The 18,747-nt window shown below is 46.3% G+C and overlaps 1 protein-coding gene across 1 annotated transcript in view; it reads right to left on the minus strand.

Moving 5' to 3' along the window:
• The window catches only part of NLRP1 (NLR family pyrin domain containing 1), a 108,317-nt gene extending 89,988 nt beyond the window's left edge, over window positions 1-18,329 (minus strand). Inside the window, exon 1 of the mRNA XM_031657305.1 lies at window positions 18,268-18,329. The gene's annotated coding sequence lies outside the window, so the exon portion shown is untranslated. The remainder of the gene's footprint in view (window positions 1-18,267) is intronic.
• Window positions 18,330-18,747: the final 418 nt, after the last annotated feature.

The raw sequence follows: 18,747 nt of genomic DNA on the forward strand, positions 1-18,747 counted from the left end.
TGGAAGAAACTGAAGAGGCCTCAAGGAAGTGGAAACTTCATTAGCCCCAGGTACAGAGCTGAGTGGTTCCATGCGTCCTGCATGGCTTTAGACGATTTTCCCATCTGTGATGCAGAGGGGCTGAGCTGTAATAGGGAATCACTGGGGTGAACAGAGAGCATCTTGTCCCTCTCTGCCCATCGGGATGGAGAGACTGGGAGCCAGGCGGCAGGACGGTTCCTCTGCAGTTGGACTGCATTCGCAATTCCCATGTATTTATATAAACAGCCCCCAGCTCCTCTTGTGCTCATTTTCTGTGCGTGCCAGTCAGTGTAGTAAATCCTGAGCACTTCTGTTTTTTTTTGTTTTAAACCCAACAAAATAGAATCAGTGCCTTTTGTGTTCAAAAGCTAAGTGTCTATAAATCAGCGCTCCTCGAATGAGAAGATGTATGTGGATTCATGAAGACAGGGCTTTGAATTATTTATCAAGAAGTGGTACTACTTGGAACCTCAGGCACACTCAGCTCCGCAACAAAACTGAGTGGCTTCTCAAGACGTCTTTGTGGACGTGATGGAGGATGACATGGATTTAAAGAATTAATTAGACATGGAGCTTCTTAGTGTCTGGTACCTGCCCACATTTCCAGTCCCCATATGCCCCAAGCTGCAGCCTCACCCAGGCACTCAGATTCCCGAAGCATTATGTTCGCACACACAGTTTTCTCTCCTTGGATGTTCCTTTCCTCTTAGCCACCCTGAAAACTCCTATGCATCTGCCAAGAGCTAGCCTAAATGTCCCCACCTTTTTTTTTTTTTTCAGAAATATTTCCTGCCTTCTCTTGTCAGGGTTACTAGCTGCCTTCTTTGTAAGTCTGTCTTACAAAGAATATACGAAATACTTCAAAAGCATAGTTGGTTATGTCCACCTATCTGTCACTAGAACAGTGTCAAGCACATAGTCAAAATTAGGGTTGTCGAATGAGGGGATCATTTGATGTCAGTGAGGAGACAATTCTTCTTGGTCAGCACCACGTGTCTGGCATGTGATGATAATTTAATTTCAAGTACAATGTGTCTAATACTTCTGTGAGTGGCTTGATCAAGATGCTAGGGAAGGTGCTTTACTGACTTTGCAGGTAATGCAAACCTGGAAGTGATAATAAACACACTGAGTGACTATTTGGTATCTTAAAAAATGTGGATACTTTGGCAGACTTGACTGAAATTAACAAGATGCCACTGAATATGGATAAAGTGGAGGTGTTACCAATATAAAGGTCTGTGAATCAATGGCAGTTGGTGGCTGGTGTGATGGAGAAGATTCACAGGTGACCAGGGTATTAAATAGTCCTCCACATATGCCACGGTCTTTCATACCCATTGGTGAGGGGAAGCTTAGGGGTTTGTCTGGAAAAAGGCAGTAACAGGCAGAGTTTGACTCACTGAATCCTCTGTGTTTGTAATAATGCCTGCCACTTAGTAGGTTCACAATACATATTTGTTGAATTATGAATGAATACGCTAGTCACTTTGCATTTACTTTTTGCTTGCAGTATCCTTTGCCTCCAAAAATTTTTTTTTTTTTTTGAGGCCCTCTGTTGCCCAGGTTGGAGTGCAATGGAACGATCTCGGCTCACTGCAACCTCCACCTCCTGGGTTCAAGTGATTCTCCTGCCTCAGCCTCCTGAGTAGCTGGAATTACAGGTGCGTGCCACCACACCAGGCTAATTTTTGTATTTTTAGTAGAGACAGGGTTTCACCATATTGGCCAGGCTGGTCTTGAACTCCTTACCTCAGATGATCCGCCCACCTCGGCCTCCCAAAGTGCTGGGATTACAGGCATGAGCCACCGCGTCCAGCCCAAATTCTTACTAGTTCTTCAAAACTGAACTCAGAAGTTACCAACTTTAGGGCACCTTCTCTAGTGGCTACTTCCCCACTGGGTTATTATAATACTCTTGTTTAAAACATAGGACTTAATATACTGTGTGAATGCTATTTGTTTATAGCACTCACACAGTATAATATGTGTGATATATAATATGTGTGATACACAGTATGGATCCCCCATTAGACTGAGAGCTTGGCAAAAGCAGGGGCTGGGTTTAATCTCTAATCAACCAGTGAACCCCGTATTACTGGTGCCCAATCGATGTTTGTGGACTAAATGACTGAGAAGTTCTGGCACATGATGTATATTTAATTCCCCACAGAGCTCAGTGGTCTGAGAATTAGAGATGGATCAAAGGACAAGGTCTTTGACTATAGAGGACAAGACCGTAAGGCATGGGTTCAAGGGATCTCAGGGTGTCACTAAGAGCAGCACTTGGTCCAGAATCTGTAGGGAGATGAGTGTGGCTCTATCGCCCAGGCTGGAGTGCAGTGGTGCGATCTCAGCTCACTGCAACCTCATCCTCCCAGGTTCAAGTGATTCTCCTGCCTCAGCCTCCAGAGTACCTGGGACTACAGATACACGCCACCATGCCCGGCTAATTTTTGTAGTTTTAGTAGAGATGGGGTTTCACTATGTTGGCCAGGCTGTTCTCAAAGTCCTGACCTCAGGTGATCCATCCGCCCTGGTCTCCCGAAGTGCTGGGATTATAGGCGTGAGCCACCGCACCTGGCCGAAAATAGGTAGGTTTGATTTCTAAGCTTCAATCATCCTTCAAGAGCTTCAAGAGCTTCTGACTCTAGGTCTGTGCATTGGGTATGACATCACAGCTGTCTGAGACACTGAAGAGGTCAGAGTTACGGCAGGGTCCCTAGCCTGGGGGCAGCGATATAGAGGAGAATGTTACTGGAGTTGAGGAGGCAGGAGAACTGTAAGGCCAGAATGTCAGAGGGACATCATCTTGGATGCTGAGTTCATCAAGGATGATATCAGAGGATAGAATGTAGAGCACATTTTAAAGATCACTTCGGACTGAAAATTACAGAATGGTCCAACCTCAAAAACACTAAAGCAAGAGAAGGATAATTTGTTGGCTTCAAGTATCCTAGGAAGGGTAGATTAGTCAAGCTATGGGGCAGTCAGGGAAGCAACTGGGTCTCAAGAACTGCTGGAACCAGGGATTTTAATGCCAACAGGTCGGTCGGTTTCTCTCTCTCTCTCCTCTCTCTCTCTCTCTCTCTCTCTGTGTGTGTGTCTGTCCTTTTCTCTGTCCACATCTTGCTTCTTGGACATGTTTGTTTCACTTGCCCTTTCCATAATGAATCATTTTCTTCATGTGGCAGGAAACAATGCAGTTCTGAGGTTTACTTCCTATAGCTTTAATCACCAAAGAGAGAGATCTTCTAGGACACACATTTAAAAATTCCCAGGGAAGAGATCCATTATCTCAGAGGGAGTGAAGTGCTCATTCCTTGACTAGGGCCCTCAATTTGTCATCAGGTAGGTTGGGGGATGCGCTTACAGAGTAAAGTTATTGTGGGAAGCGTATTCATTTAATAGACATTTATTCTTCACTTTATGATAGGAGACACAGCAATTGGGATGACTTTGGCCGCAAATAGGAGAAAACCTTACTCACACTGGTTTAAGTAATAAGGAAATTTATTGGCTCATGTGATGTGAAGCCCATATGTAAAATGGTCTTAGGGTTAGCTTAATCGAAAGGCTCCAGTGTCCTTTTTTCCTGCAATTCCCTCATCTCCACTCTCTTTTTGCTTAGTCTTTGTCTTCAGACTGCTTCCTTTAGGGAGGCAAAAAAGAGGTGGCAGTTTCTGGCTCCACATCCATACATAAAATCCAGAGGAAGAGAAATTGTCTGAAAGAGTTTTCATAATAAAGGAAGCTTTATTCTGAGAATCTACCAGCAAACCTCTTTGTAGTTTCATTGGCTTGAATTGGATCCCATGCCCTTTCCTGAACAAGTTGGTGGCTGGTGGATTCCGTGTGCTGATTGGCTCAATTCTATTCATCTCAGAGCCTGTGGCAAGAAGACGGGGATTATCCAGATTGGATTAGACTAATTAGAGGCCATCCAAAACACCTGAGTGCGGCATGGTAGGCATGGGTGTATCAGTTAGCTTTTTTTTTTTTTTTTTTTTTTTGAGATGGACTCTTGCTCTGACACCCAGGCTGGAGTGCAGTGGCACGATCTCGGCTTACTGCAACCCCCGCCTCTTGGGTTCAAGTGATTCTCCTGCCTCAGCCTCCTAAGTAGCTGGGATTATAGGTGCCTGCCACCATGTCTGGCTGATTTTTCTATTTTTAGTAGAGACAGGGTTTCACCATGTTGGCCAGGCTGGTCTCAAACTCCTAACCTCAGGTGATCCATCCACCTTGGCCTCACAAAGTGCTAGGATTAAGGCGTGAGCCACCGTTCCCGACCTCAGTTAGTTTTTGTTGTGTAACAAACCACCTAAATTTTAGTCGATTAAACTATCATTTGTTCATTAAGTTCAGATTTTGTAGGTGAACAATTTGGGCTGTGTTTAGTAGGACAGTTCTTCTGTTGGACCCGGATCGCTCCTGCATTTTTGGTCAGCTCATGGGTCAGCTGGGGTTGTGGGGTTTATGACATCTTTGCTGAGATGGCTGGGATACTGGAGACTCTCTTCCTCTAATTGTCTGAGGGTTCCAAGAGCCACAAGACAGAATAAGCCCCAGGGCACACACGCTTTCCAAGTATCTTCTTGCCACACATTGCTACTGTCCCATTGCCTGAAGCAAGTCACACAGCAAGTACAGAATCAGGTAGGGGGAAGATAACTCAAGGGGATGGATACAAGAAAGGGCTGGGTGCGGTGGCTTACACCTGTAATCCCAGCACTTGGGCAGCCGAGGTGGGCAGATCACTTGAGGCCAGGAGCTTGAGATAAGACTGGGCAATATAGCAAAAATCCCATCTCTAAAAATAAAAATACAAAAATTAGCCGGGTGTGGTGGCAGACACCTGTAGTCCTAGCTACCAAGGAGGCCGAGGTGGGAGGATCACCTGAGCCTGGGAGGTCGAGGCTGCAGTGAGCTGTGATTGTGCCTGTGCACTCCAGTCTGGGTGACAGAGTGAGACCCTGTCTAAAAAAGAAAAAGAAAGAAAGAGTGAACAAAGTCAGAGCCATAAACACAATAATCTACCCCAGTGAGGAGAGCTGACGTTGGGAGAGAGCCACTGTTTCTACCCTAAGATGCAACGGAAAGAGTGGTTCTAGAGAAGATGCGGAACGCAGGAGACTCAGATTCCAATACAACAGGAGCCACAGGGCAAACTGTATTGGAAGAAGTGTTTGGGCACAGTATATATCTGGAGAAGAGACGGGAGAGAGAGAGGTTTGCACTTAGGACTGAAAGTAAGGATGGAGGGAACAGTTCAACCTGGAAACACTGCCAGGCTCTGGACTAGGCATGCTGCCTGCTCCATCTCATTCGGTCCCTACAGTTGCAGGTGAGAAAATGGGCTCAGAGAGGTTAAGCAATGTGCCCAAGGTCAAGGTCACACAGTGAGACAGTGTGGATTTAAGCCCAATTGTCTGTGGATCTCAGGTGTGAAGGAAACAGGATTTGGCTGACAACGGCAGTGAAGGAGAGGGAGGGGAATGGGGTAAAGGAGTGCTGAAGTGCAGAGATCTGTAGCCCCAGCTCACCCCAATGTTGAGCAGAGTAAGCCTGGACCAAGACGCCTCTTTGCCAGCATGGAGTTCTGGACTGTGAGCTCCTGGGGCATGGGCCTCATTCCTGCTCTAGTCCTCCTGTCCCCAGCATCTAGCAGAGTTCTGAGATCAGCACTGAGGGGCACATCCCCTGTACCTGGTGCTTTACTGCCACTGTCTCACTCAGCCCTCCTAACAGCACAGATGTGGCATGTGCTACTATTATCCCCACACTACACACGACATAACCACGGCCTGGAGAACTGAGACACGTCTTCGTGTTTGCAGACTTAGTGAGTGGAGAAGCCAGGGCTTAAAGGTGGGGTCATGGAGCCCAAAGTTCATGCTCTGAAGTGCTGGCTAGGCTGCCTCAAGGAGGGAACAGTGCACCAAAGGGAAGGGTGGTGGGTGGCGGAGAGCCTGGACATGGAGTTCTTCACAGTGAGGGGTTTGATATGTCACCATTGAAAACATGTGAGGGCTTATTACTACTCCCCAGGATTGGACTAAGTGTTTTCTTTTCTTTTTTTTGAGACGGAGTTTTGCTCTTGTTGCCCAGACTGGAGTGTAATGGCGTGATCTCAGCTTACCGCAACCTCCACCTCCTGGGTTCAAGCAATTCTCCTGCCTCAGCCTCCTGAATAGCTGGGATTACAGGCATGCACCACCATGCCCATCTAATTTTGTATTTTTAGTAAAGATGGGGTTTCACCATGTTGGTCAGGCTGGTCTCGAACTCCTGACTTCAAGGTGATCTGCCTGCCTCAGTCTCCCGAAGAGATGGGATTATAGGTGTGAGCCACCGCACCTGACCTGAACTAAGTGTTTTCTATATCTTATTTAATCCTCAAAAATTACGTGGGGGGCTGGGCACTGTGGCTCAGCCCTGAAATCCTAGTACTTTGGGAGGCCAACACGGGAAGATCACTTAAGGCTAGGAGTTAGAGACCAGCCTGGGCAACGTGGGGATACCCCATTTCTATAAAAGGTAGAGAAGATTAGCCAGGTATGGTGACATGTGTCTGTGATCCTGGCTACTCAGAAGGCTGAGGTTGAGGATTGCTTAAGCCTAGGAGTTTGAGGCTGCAGTGAACTATGATCATGCCACTGCATTACAGTCTGGGTGAAAGAACAAGACCCTGTCTCAAAAAAAACAAAAAAAGTACTTGGGGATACATATTATTTGTTTGCCCATTTGAGAGGTGAGAAAAACGGAGGATCAGTGAGGTGAGCTCATTTGCCAAAAACCACCAAGAAGAGGCAAGGCTGCAGGCAAATCTGGTCAGGGCTAACCTCAAAGCCCACGCTTAACCACTGCTCCGCCCATCACTTTGCCATCCAACACAGAGCGATTCAGCCCTGCACTATCTGGGCCATGCAGGGTGCAGGATTGCGGGGTGCAGGACGACGGGGTGCAGGACAGCGGGGTGCAGGACGGCAGGGTGCAGGATGAGGCTGCAAAGGCAGACGTTAGTGGGATGTGCTGCAAGCTCTGATGACTTAGAAGACCCCTGGGAGAGGAGGGTCAGACCTTTTTGTTGCTTCTTAGGATTGAATTTTTTGAACACTCTGGTGAGAGTTGAGATTTTGGCACAGAATGAGCACCCCAAAAATGATGGCTGTGCTGAACCAAATTGTGGCTCTTCCTGGAGTGTGACACTTCCAGTCAGAGGCCCTTCGGGTGTGCACAAGAGCAGCAACGCCCCAGACCTCCAAGGACTCAGGACCTAAAGCAGTGCGAGAAGCCCAGATGCAGCCTCCCTGCAGGAGGGGCACGGAGAGCTCCAGGCCTCCACATCTGGATGGAGAGCTCCCATCAGCTTGGACGAGCCAGATCAGGTCCCTCTGCACACGATGGCTTTCTCCTTTTCATGCCATTCTATAAACTCCCAGTGCTGTGGCCAACCAAACAGGCAGGGGTGGAGCAAGAACCATGTTCTCCCTTCGAATCAAACATTTCCCTTCGAATCAAACATTTCCCACAAACCTTTTTCTCCCCAAAGTCATTAGTAACAATCTTCATGCCCACAGCATCTGCTAACGGTTATTATTACAGAGGTAGTATAACATTTTCATACCCACACCGTTTTTCATCCTAGGTGGAGTTAATTGCAAACGACTCACAAGCAAACAGCATTTCCTCCAGCAATCCATTGCGAACAATGGAGCTCTGATTCCCCCCACCGAATCCTGCCGCCTTGCCCCAGCTCCCATGACCTTCCCTCATTTATCACCATTGATCTAAACAAGTCACACACACCAATAGAAAAGGCCCTGAAACTTTCCACTCAGTGGCTCCTTTCTGCTAAAAGCAGCCCTGAAAGCTTGTGGACTTTCTTGAAAATTGAGTTCTAGTTTCTCATCAAATGGAAAAAGGAGTTTTCCTTAGCGGCGTCTCTCACCACCTATGTCCATGTGAGTTATGTGAAGTCATGATGTCTTGGAGGTGGCTGAGGGGCTTTCAGGTTCATTTGGTCGGTGACAGAATGCTGCCAGGTGAGAGCAGGGCTGCAGGGAGCAGAGCTTTCCAAATTGCTGCATTTTCTACAACTCTAAGGCAATAAAACTGGACTAACTAACAATCGATGTTTATCTAATTCTACTAAGTCCCAGAGACTCTTCTAAGTCCTGTATGTATATTTTACATATATTGAACATCTGTATTAAGCAGCCTCCTCCTAACCATTCTGAGGTAATTACTATTAGTATTTCCACTCTACAGGTGAGGAAACTGAGGCACAGAGAGATAAGTGACATGTGACTTGCCCAATATCATAGAGCTGGTAAGTGCTGGAGTCAAGATGCAAACCCAGGTTATCTCCGTCCAGTATGAGCTCTCATATGCTCTGCTCTCTGGCCTTTTTGTAGGGTGTTAACCTCCTTCCTTTCTTATGTTGATAAAATCGTTTCAAAGACTATACAGAAAAGATGTCCAGTGAAGCAGTGTGAATGAAGACCGTGAGTTTCGTAGAGACGGCAGACAGAGGGCTGCGCCTTTCATAGGGCTTTCGACTCCTACCAAGCTACGATAAGAGCCCCCTCTCCCTCCACCCAGTGGAATCATTTCCCCCAGTTCCATGTCTATGAGACAGCAGAGGGAGAGGACATTGCTGGAGCGGGAAGACCTGCATTTGAGAACCAGTGGCCTCTCTCTCCAGCTGTGTGGTGTGAAAGGAATACCAGCGCAGATTCTGGGCATGGCCTTTCACTAACTCGCTGTGTGCTCTCAGCCATACTGTTTCTTTCTCTGGGCCTAAATTCCTGCATCTTCAGAAGAAGGAGGTCGAGCTGGATGACAGCCAACGTTACATCTTGCTCTAAGTGAGGCAATTCTAGTTCAGGATACAGAAATCATTCATTAAGTGAACCAACTTCAGATCATTTTAGTGGTGGCCACACGGTGCCCCTTCTGGAGATTAATTCTGAGTTCAAGTTCAGGCTCAGAGGAAAAGGTGGCTTGATCTATTTGTGAGTCTGCCACAGACTTTGGAAGGGGAAAAGTGAAAGTTACATCAGATATCTGACATTCTAGTTCCACTGTCCTCACTTTTTGTTTTTTTTTTGTTTTTGACTCAGGGTCTGGCTCTGTCGCCAAGGCTGGAGTTCAGTGGCACAATCTCAGCTTACTGCAACCGGGCTCAAGCAATCCTCCCACCTCAGCCTCCCTAGTAGCTGGCGTACACTACAGGTGTACGCCACCATGCCCGGCTGATTTTTGTATTTTTCGTAGAGACAAGGTCTTGATATGTTTCCCAGGCTGGTCTTGAACTCCTGGGCTCAAGAAATCCACCGGCCTCAGCCTCCCAAAATACTGGAATGACAGGTGTGAGCCACTGCACTCAGCCTCCTCACTTTTTACGTGAGGAAACCAAGGCCTAGAGAGGTTAAGTGACTTCTGTAAGCCTCACAGTGAGGTAATGGTGGAGTTGGGATTAGAAGCCAATTCTGCATATTTACTATGGAATGTCACTGTATGAGGAGTTGGCAGCATAGCTAACAATGGCCGACATTTGTTGAAAAATCACTAAATCCTCACTATGTGTGGTAGATTAAATTATTGTCTATCACTCGTTCCTTCCCCCTGAATCTCCAATCCACAGGCAAATGAGTGAGAAGTATGTGTTGTTGTCTGACACTGAGCTTTTGTGGCTGTCACGCAGCAATAGCTGACCGATACAGTAGTTGGTATCTGAAGTGGAATGCTTTCATAAGACCTGAAATACATGGCACTGGCTTTGAGACCGGGTGGCAGGTGGTGAGCCAAGTGTTGTAGGAGGCTAGTAAAATGGCACTCATGTTATGTAATGGCAAAACATTCGGCACAGCTGTCACTTGGAATAGCCTGGAAAGTAAAGAATGTGCCTGAAGCATTTGTCAAATTGGATGAAAAGATTCTGGGGCAGGATGTTGAAAGTATGTGCTGACTACTGCTAATTGCATTAAGCTCAAGGAGGACCTGGCCGGCTTGCAAGCAGAATTTCAAAGAACTGTAAAGAGGCCAGAAATTACATGGTGGGAAAACAAAACTGTGTCTTACCAAACCGGAGGTGTGGCCACTACAATACAGCCTTGGGAGATGACATTTAGGGGTTTCATCTGTAGGATTTTTGTTGGTTGTTTTGCAGCCAAAGCTGACTGATGGATACTCTACCAGTCACTTTCCATGCACTATCTCATTTAATCCTTATAATAATCCCAGAATGTAGATGTGATTATTTCCATTTCACAGACGCTGAAACTGAGGTGTAGGGAGGTTCTGAAACAGGCCCAAGGTCACACAGCTATGTGAGGCAGAGCCAGAGTTAGAACTCAGCGGTGGCTCATACCTGCAATCCCAGCTCGGTGGCTCACGCCTACAATCCCAGCACTGTGGGAGGCTGAGGCGGGCAGATCACCTGAGGTCAGGAGTTTGAGACTAGCCTGGCCAACATGGTGAAACCCCATCTCTACTAAAAATACAAAAATTAGCCGGGTGTGGTGGCACCTGTGATCCCAGCTACTCAGGAGGCTGAGGCAGGAGAATCGCTTGAACCTGGGAGGGGAAGGTTACAGTGAGCCGAGATTGTACCATTGCAATCCAGCCTGGGCGACGGGGAGACTCCATCTCAAAACAAAAAACAAAAAACAAACAAACAACAACAAAAAAAACCTCAGTGATAGATCTGACTCTAAAACCCATACTCTCACCAGCAAGCTTTTCTGCCTCTCAGCCTGCAAACGCTGCCGTTCTCTTTACTGTGAATGTGTGTGAGTGTGGTAGGCAGAATAATGGACCTCCAAATATGTCCCCATCCCAGTCCCTGGAAATGACAAAGAGGAATTAAGGTTGCAGGTGCAATTGAGATTGCTAATCATCTGACCTTCAGAAGGGGAGACTATGCTGGATGATCTGGGTGGGCCCAATGTAATCACAAGGGTCGTTATAAATAGGAGAGAGAGGATCAGAGAGATCTTTGAACTGCTACGCTGCCAGCCTTGAAGACAGAGGAAGGGGCCATGAGCCAAAAAATGCACACAGCCTTCAGAAGCTGGAAAAGGCAAGGTCATGAATTCTCCCCTAAAGCTTTCAGAAGGAACGCAGGCTTGCCGACACTGTGATTTTAGCCTCGTAGTCTCATTTTGGAGTTCTGACCTCCAGAACTCTAAGATGACAAATGTATGTTGTTTTAAGTCACAAAGTTTGTGGCAGCTGGTTATAAATAGCAACAGGAAACCAATACGAGTATTCCTAAATGTGTGCTGTATGTGTATGCACAACATGACGTTTTCTTTGGAGACGGAGTCTTGCTCTGTCGCCCAGGCTGGAGTGCAGTGGCGCGATCTCAGCTCACTACAACTTCCGCCTCCTGGCTTCAAGTGATTCTCCTGCCTCAGCCTCTGGAGTAGCTGGGATCACAGGCACACATCACCATGCCTGGCTAACTTTTGTATTTTTAGTAGAGACGGGGTTTCACCACACTGGCCAGGCTAGTCTCGAACTCCTGACCTCAGGTGATCAGCCTGTCTTGGCCTTCCAAAGGGCTGGGATTACAGGTGTGAGCCACTGTGCCCGGTCCAACATGACTTTCTAAGTGTGTATCTCTCCATAAAAGTCTACATGTCTTGGGTGAGGGAAGCCCTTTTGGTAGCCAAATAGGGGTGAAGAAGTCAGCAGATTTCTGGGAGGGCTGCAAGCTTCATCTATTCCTTTATCAGCTGGCCACACCCCCCAGAGCACTGTAATTGAATTCAGCAAGCATGATGTGCCCGAGACCCACAGGTATGTATCTATGTGAGTGAGTGGTACAGTCATCTGTGTTCAGGTACTCACACATGTGTGTCAACGTTCATACGTGCACCTGTGTGAGTGAACATGTCATCTTTGCTCATGCATGTGTGTAGACAGATGTGTCTATATATGTGTATGACTATGTGTCTATGTATGTATATGACTATGCAGGCATGTGTGTACATAGGTGTGCATGCATAAGGCACATGAGAACACATATGTACACCTCTGTCTGTTATGTGTTGTGTGTACATGCGTGCACCCTGGATTCACTTGGGCATTTTGGGCCTGAGATCAGAACCCTTGAACCCATTTAACTTGCACCTTCCTGAGCCAGGCCCTGGGTAGAGATGTAGCACAGGAGCCCTTGACAGGAATCATTAATTTGCTCTTTTCTCCCTGGGGCTGGAGTAAAATGAAGCTTGTTTTCCATTTCTACACAATGAGAAGAAGTGTATCGATTTTTCCTCACTTCTGATTGTTCACATTAGGGGCTTGTTTCTAAATAATTGACACTAGGATCATTTGTTTTACGGCACAAACATATTTTACGGGTCACTTTTCCCTTTGAGACATAGTCCTGGGTGGACTTGAAACAAGTCCACTTTGTAGATTGGTGTTTCTCTGCATGGAGAACATCCCTCAAAGAGCAGGTTCAGCTGCTCTGGTGGCCCCCTTTCAATTGTGTATTTGTTCACCCATTAATTTGTCCAAAAAAATTGCACTGAGTGCCAGTGCTGTGCAGACAGAATCTAGGCAGTGGGTGTGGGCTGTGGTAGAGGAGTACTAGTGGTCCTTGCTTGCTGAAGCAACCAATTGGGCCTGAAGTGCTAGCCTCAGAAGAAACCTTTCACCTGTCCACTTTAGGAAGCAGCAAGGAAATTCATGGGCTCAAGGAAAAGCAGGAGGAAGAGGGAGGGACACAGTCAAAGCCCCCAGCTGTCAAGGTCCCCTCTCCTAACTTTGCTCATGTCACACTGACTTTTCAAAGGATGCTGCCCAATCGTCCACAACCCAATCATCCTCATGCTTGAAAAATAGCTTAACCCCCCTCAGGCTTCTCTGAGCCCCCAAACAGGAAGGACACCTCCCTCCTCAGTCCATCTCCCCCAGGGTCAGCATCTGAACCTCCTTCCTCACATTCTGATTTGGGTTTCAATATTAGTTCATTGGGATGTAATTTCTTTGAGGTCAGAAGCCACTCCTGCCTCACCGTCTCTCCAGCTTCCCCAGGAGGAGTTTCCAGTGCTGTTACCCATATACTCAGATTGCCCTCATTCCCTAGACTTGTGAAATCCCAAGAGAAGTAGCTGGGATAGAAAGCGGTGACCATCACCCCCAGCCCTGCTGACAGTTTTTCTGGACTTCTAGTACTGATCCTCCACGCCCACCCTTGAGTTGAGGTGGTCTCTCTTGAGGTCTTCTCAGTGTGACTCTAGGCTAGTTTTCCTTTTTTGAAAGTGGTGCTGAGAACAGTAGTTTGTTTTCTTGTATGAGTGACCTCTTCATGGAGAGCTCAGGTTTCCAAGCTTCGGTGCCACATCCTGCAACCCAGTGAGGAGCAGAGGGAAAGGTCCAGGCTGAAAGGCTTACAGCTTCCCACTGCCCCTACAGGGTAGGCTCCATTCTGGTTGCCTGTGGGCCCCTGAGCAATTGGGCAGCCTTGTCTGCTTAGGGGAGGGTTGTTCCTGATTCTTGCAGGAGGCCTCAGCTGGTGCAACAGCAGTGGCAGGTTTTGGGGGGAATCTCTTGTCTCTTCATATGGCCCCAGAGAGAGAGAGAGAGTCATGGGACTCTTATATAGGCTGAAGCCAGGAATACTGGTTGCCTCCCTAATATCCATTCTCTTCTTTGTTCTTCATGACAGAACCCCAATTCTATTTTATGTGGCAATGGGTCTAACTAAAGGACCAAGTGTTCCAGCTTCCCTTGCAGCTAGAGGTGACCAATAGGTTGGGAGCAGAAGTGGTTGGGTAGAGCTTGTGAGAAAGTGCTTTAACAAAGGGCAGGCAATGGTATGTGAATTCTGCCCCCTCTTTTCTCTCCTGTTTTTTTTTTTAAATTTTGATTTTAATTATTTCATTTCATTTCATTTTATTTGAGACAGAGTCTGGCTATGTCACCCAGGCTGGAGTGCAGTGGCACGAGCTCTGCTCACTGCAAGCTCTGTCTCCTGGGTTGAAGCAATTCTCTTGCTTCAGTCTCCCAGGTAGCTGGGACTACAGGTGCCCACGATCACACCTGGCTAAGTTTTTGTATTTTTAGTAAAGATGGGTTTTCACCATGTTAGCCAGGATGGTCTTGATCTCCTGACCTTGTGATACACCTGTCTGAGCCTCCCAAAGTGTTGGGATTACAGGCATGAGCCACCACGCCTGGTCTTTTCTCTCCTGTTAGCTTTCTGCCTAGAATTCAGACATAATGACTGGAGCCCCAAAAGTCATCATGAAGTGACCTTGAGGATGAAAGCCATGTTCTAAGGATGATAGAACATAAAGGTGGAAGATCCTGGCTCCTATTTACTATAGAACATTTTCTTTTGTTTATCTCAGGGCTTCTTGTAAATAAGAGAGAAATAAATTATTGCCATTTTCTGTTACTAGTTTCTTAATGCAACTCCTGATACATAAGACTGTATAGTTATAGCTGTTACTGAGAATAGCCAGGTGTTCAGGAGCTGGGTGGCCCATGCACAAGTGATCTACCATACCAGTCTTTTAAAATTCTATTACTAAAACCCAAACATGCTCTTCCATTTCCAGAAGAATACTGGGTCTAAATTTAGACTGGTGCATCCTGATGCTGCACCAGCCTGCTCTTAATTTAAGGCATATAGGCATCTTGCTAATTTGGGGATAGTTATGTGACTAAGGGAGAAAGTGGCAGATGTAAGGGGAGCCCAGGTTCCAAAGGGGATTTTCCCAGAGACTCCTCCAATACAGATATCCAGAGTAAAGTAGCAAACAACACAGGCCGAAGGTTTCAGGCTTGGCCAAGCAGCCAGGTAGTGCAGCCCAGCAGAACTCATTCCACTTTGCAGAAGCTATGTGTGCATGTATGCAGGCTGACTGTCAGTACTGATTTGACTGGATGGGTTATTAAGGTCAATGTTTATTCTGACTGGTTACTGCCTATGCCTACACTAGTTAACTATTCTGAATATGACCCCTGCCTAGTACAAGGCTTTTAAAACCTGACAACCTCCTTGCTTGATGATGGACTGCTTCATCTCCAGGTCTACCCAAGGACTGTGAAATGCACTGGAGTTCAACCTGTATATTCAAACAATAAATAATTAATTCTACACATGTTCAACTCTCTGTAATATTGAAAGAAGAGGTCAATGAGTGTGTGTATTAAAGGACAACAGAGGCCTTTCCTCTAAGTGGATCATCCTCAAACTGTTTTTGTTGTTTTCTTCAATTCTCTATCTGGTTGTCTTTTGATCAGTACAGACAGACCTTGATTGGGAATTAATCATATTCCAGCTGCACAGCTGCCTTTTTCTCTGTGTCAAAAATGACAAGTTCTTTACTTTCAAACATAGCCACCTATTAGATGGTGCTGTGTTCTTCAAGTAGTGTTCCGCCTTCTGAAACAGATTCCTGTTCAGCACATGCAAATGGCAGCCCGTGGGCCTCTGTCAGCCTGCTCCCTCCCTTAGCAGTTAACCTGGTGGTGCTCAGCCTACCAGGGGCATGGGATGGCTCCCACTACTTGTGGTTCTAATTCTTCATCTCACTGTCATGGTGCCTGGCTTCCTAGGGGCTCAGGACATTATTCCCTCCCTAAGCCCTTTGGGAAGGCTACTCAGGGGTCTAACCAAGAGTGAGTTCAGGCCTGCCCCCCATCACTGCCTATTCCCTAAAGTGGTTTTGGGTCCTTAGGCATCCTTTTACTAGTTCATCTCGGGTGGAAGTGGAAGTTCCCATCCTTTCTAATACTGAGCTGTGCTGCTCATCCCTTCTGCTCCACCCTGGTCTTACAGGTCCTATTCCCTTCACCCCACCCCAGAGGAGGAATGCAATTCAAGGTCATATGATAATGAGGAGACCTTTTCTTCAAGAGGTAGCAGAGATTGGAGACCTGTCTGTGTCCATGAGAGTTTAAAGATATTCCTGGAGGACTTCCTACTCAAGATGCTGCACTGAGCACATTATATCCCCTCCTTCCACTAAAATGACAGTAAAGGAATACAACAGTATAGTCCTCTAACAAGGAAGACAATGGGGAGGGGCAGTGAATGAGGCATTTTAACAGATTTCCGGAAGGGAAGAAGTATATGAAGAAATGCTGGTTGGAAAGCAGAGTGGAGAAACTCTCGGCTTGGAATACATGCAAAGGGGACAAGCTTAGTGGAGCCCAGAGAAGGCTGCAGACATAGAGATGACAGGTACTTTAGGCTGGCCTAGGACGAGAGAGTGAGGCTGAAAACAGGAGGAATAATTGAAGATGTGTACAAAAACAGCTGACCTTCACAATCCTCACTCTCTTTCCCAAAATGCAGACTAGATGACAGTCTGGAATTTACCCCCAGGACAAAACAGAATGATTATTTCTTAAGAAATTCCATAAATGTCTGGGAAGAATTTGGATAGTGAGTGTGAGCTGGGGTCTGAGAGTACGGTCCTCTGCCTTCTGGCATTTGAGGGGGGAAGGTCTGGTATAATTTTGACTTTCTCATCATTCATGTGGCATGAAGCCCACCAGTGGCCAGCCCCGCCCTTGGATAGAGAGTTCCTGGTCAGAACAGTTCATTCATAAACATGAATGAATGGCCAACGATCCTCAAACACCTGAGGAGAATCTGAATTAATCAAGAGACAAAGTAAGGTAAATGGGACATTGGTTGCAGAAGAAACAGGATGATTAGGGAACAGAACTTCTAAAAAAAAAAAAAAAAAAAATCCTGTCTCCAAAGCATTAACCCTGTCCCTGAACATATCAGACTTTCTGAGTGGTCCTGTTGAAGGTCCTCACGCTTGGCTCAAAGTGGAAAATTTAAACATCTTGGTTTGGCATCTTACTAAATCTATGCTGTAATGTCCCAAATGGTAGCCATTAGCCACTTGTGGCTATTTAAATGTAAATTTAATTAATTAAAATGAAGCAATAAATTTAGTTCCTCGGTTGCATTAGCCACTCACGTGCTATTTCAAGTATTCAATAGCTGCATGTGGCTAGTTCCTACCATATTGGACAGAATGTTTACATCACCAAAGAAAATTCTATTGGACAGTGTTGATTTATAGCAATAGGTTACAGCCGAAACTTGCATTTTATCATCATTACATAGATTTATACACACACATACACACATCAATCACTTCCTCTTTTACAAATTATTTGTTTTCATATATTTTTAAATTGAAGCATAATTTATATACAGTAAAATGCACAAATCTTAAGCGTACAGGTCGATGAATTTTTAATATGTATATAACAGCGTGACTACCACTCAAATCAATACATGGAATACTTCCATCACTTCAGGATACTCCCTCGTACTCCTTTCAGCCAATAGTTTGTCTCACGCTCTCCCATCTCCCCCAGATAACCATGTTCTGAAATCTATCACCATAGATTAGTTTTGTCTGTCCTTGAATTCTTAAATGAGGTCATACGGTATGTACCTTTTGCATCTAGTTCTTTCCCTCAGCATAATGCTTTTGAGATTCATTCATGGTGTGCACATGCTGTGCATGTGGTGTTTGTACTATTTTGTTGCTGAGTCATGTTGCATTGTATAAATATACCACAATTTGTTTCTCTATTCACCTGTTGATGGACATTTGGGTTGTCTCTAGTTTTTGGCTATAATAAATAAATATGATATGAACATTTGTTTTTAAGTTGTGTGTGTGTGTGTGTGCGCGCGAGGAGCAGATTTACTGAAGGCTGAAAAATGGGTTGATGTCTTGGATGTTGCTTTTGGCAACACTTTATTTCCTAGGTTTCCATGCAAGATCATGGGCTTCGCAAAAGCAAGGCAGGGGAGGACTTTGGATCCCTGGAAGTCCTTGGGAATTAAAAGTGTGTCGCTCGACGCCAGGGACGGGGAAATAGAAAATAAAGGGTCTATTGTTTACTTGTCTCTTATGCCCTCTAGTTCGTAACTAGCCCTCCTTTGAGGGTCCCACACGATTGAGAAGACTACACGTTTGATTTCAGGTGTTGTCTGTTACAGTCCTCTCGCCGAACCTCACTGTAGGTAACAGGGAAGGGCTGCAGAAGCAGCATTTTTTTTTCCCCGGTGTGGGTGAACTCACCTGCCTTCCTGGCCCCTCCCCCCGATGACGCTGGCCATGATGGCAGCCACAGCGTAAGCTCCCAGACTCCAGGTGCATATTAGTCTGTTCTCACACTGCTATAAAGAACTGCCCGATACTGGGTAATTTATAAAGGAAAGAGGTTTAATTGACTCACAGTTCAGCATGGCTGAGGAGGCCTCAGGAAGCTGACAATCGCGGCAGGAGGGGAAGCAAACGCGTCCTTCCGTTGACGGTAGCAGCGAGAAGGGCTGAGGAAGGGGGAAGCCCCTTATAAAATCATCAGATCTCGTGGGAACTCACTCACTATCGCGAGACATGTGACAGTACACGGAAACCACCCCCCATGACTCAATTATATTCACCTGGTCCCGTCCTTGACATGTGGGTATTATTACAATTCAAGGTGAGGTTTAGGTGAGGACACAGAACCAAACATTTTCAGGGTAGTTCCCAGAGTCTTCCCAGACTCAGCTTCCTGCTGCTCAGCCTGGGGGCTCTGACGATGCCAGCCACCCCATGACCCCGACCTTCATCTGCACGGCCCCTGCCCTCGGTTAGGCCTTGTCCTTTTTCACTTGGCCGGTGCATCAGCCTTCTTGATGGTTCGGCAGGCAGGGTACGGTGATCTTTCTAA

The sequence above is a fragment of the Papio anubis genome, chromosome 17 (genome assembly GCF_008728515.1).
Source record: "Papio anubis isolate 15944 chromosome 17, Panubis1.0, whole genome shotgun sequence".
Taxonomy (NCBI): domain Eukaryota; kingdom Metazoa; phylum Chordata; class Mammalia; order Primates; family Cercopithecidae; genus Papio; species Papio anubis.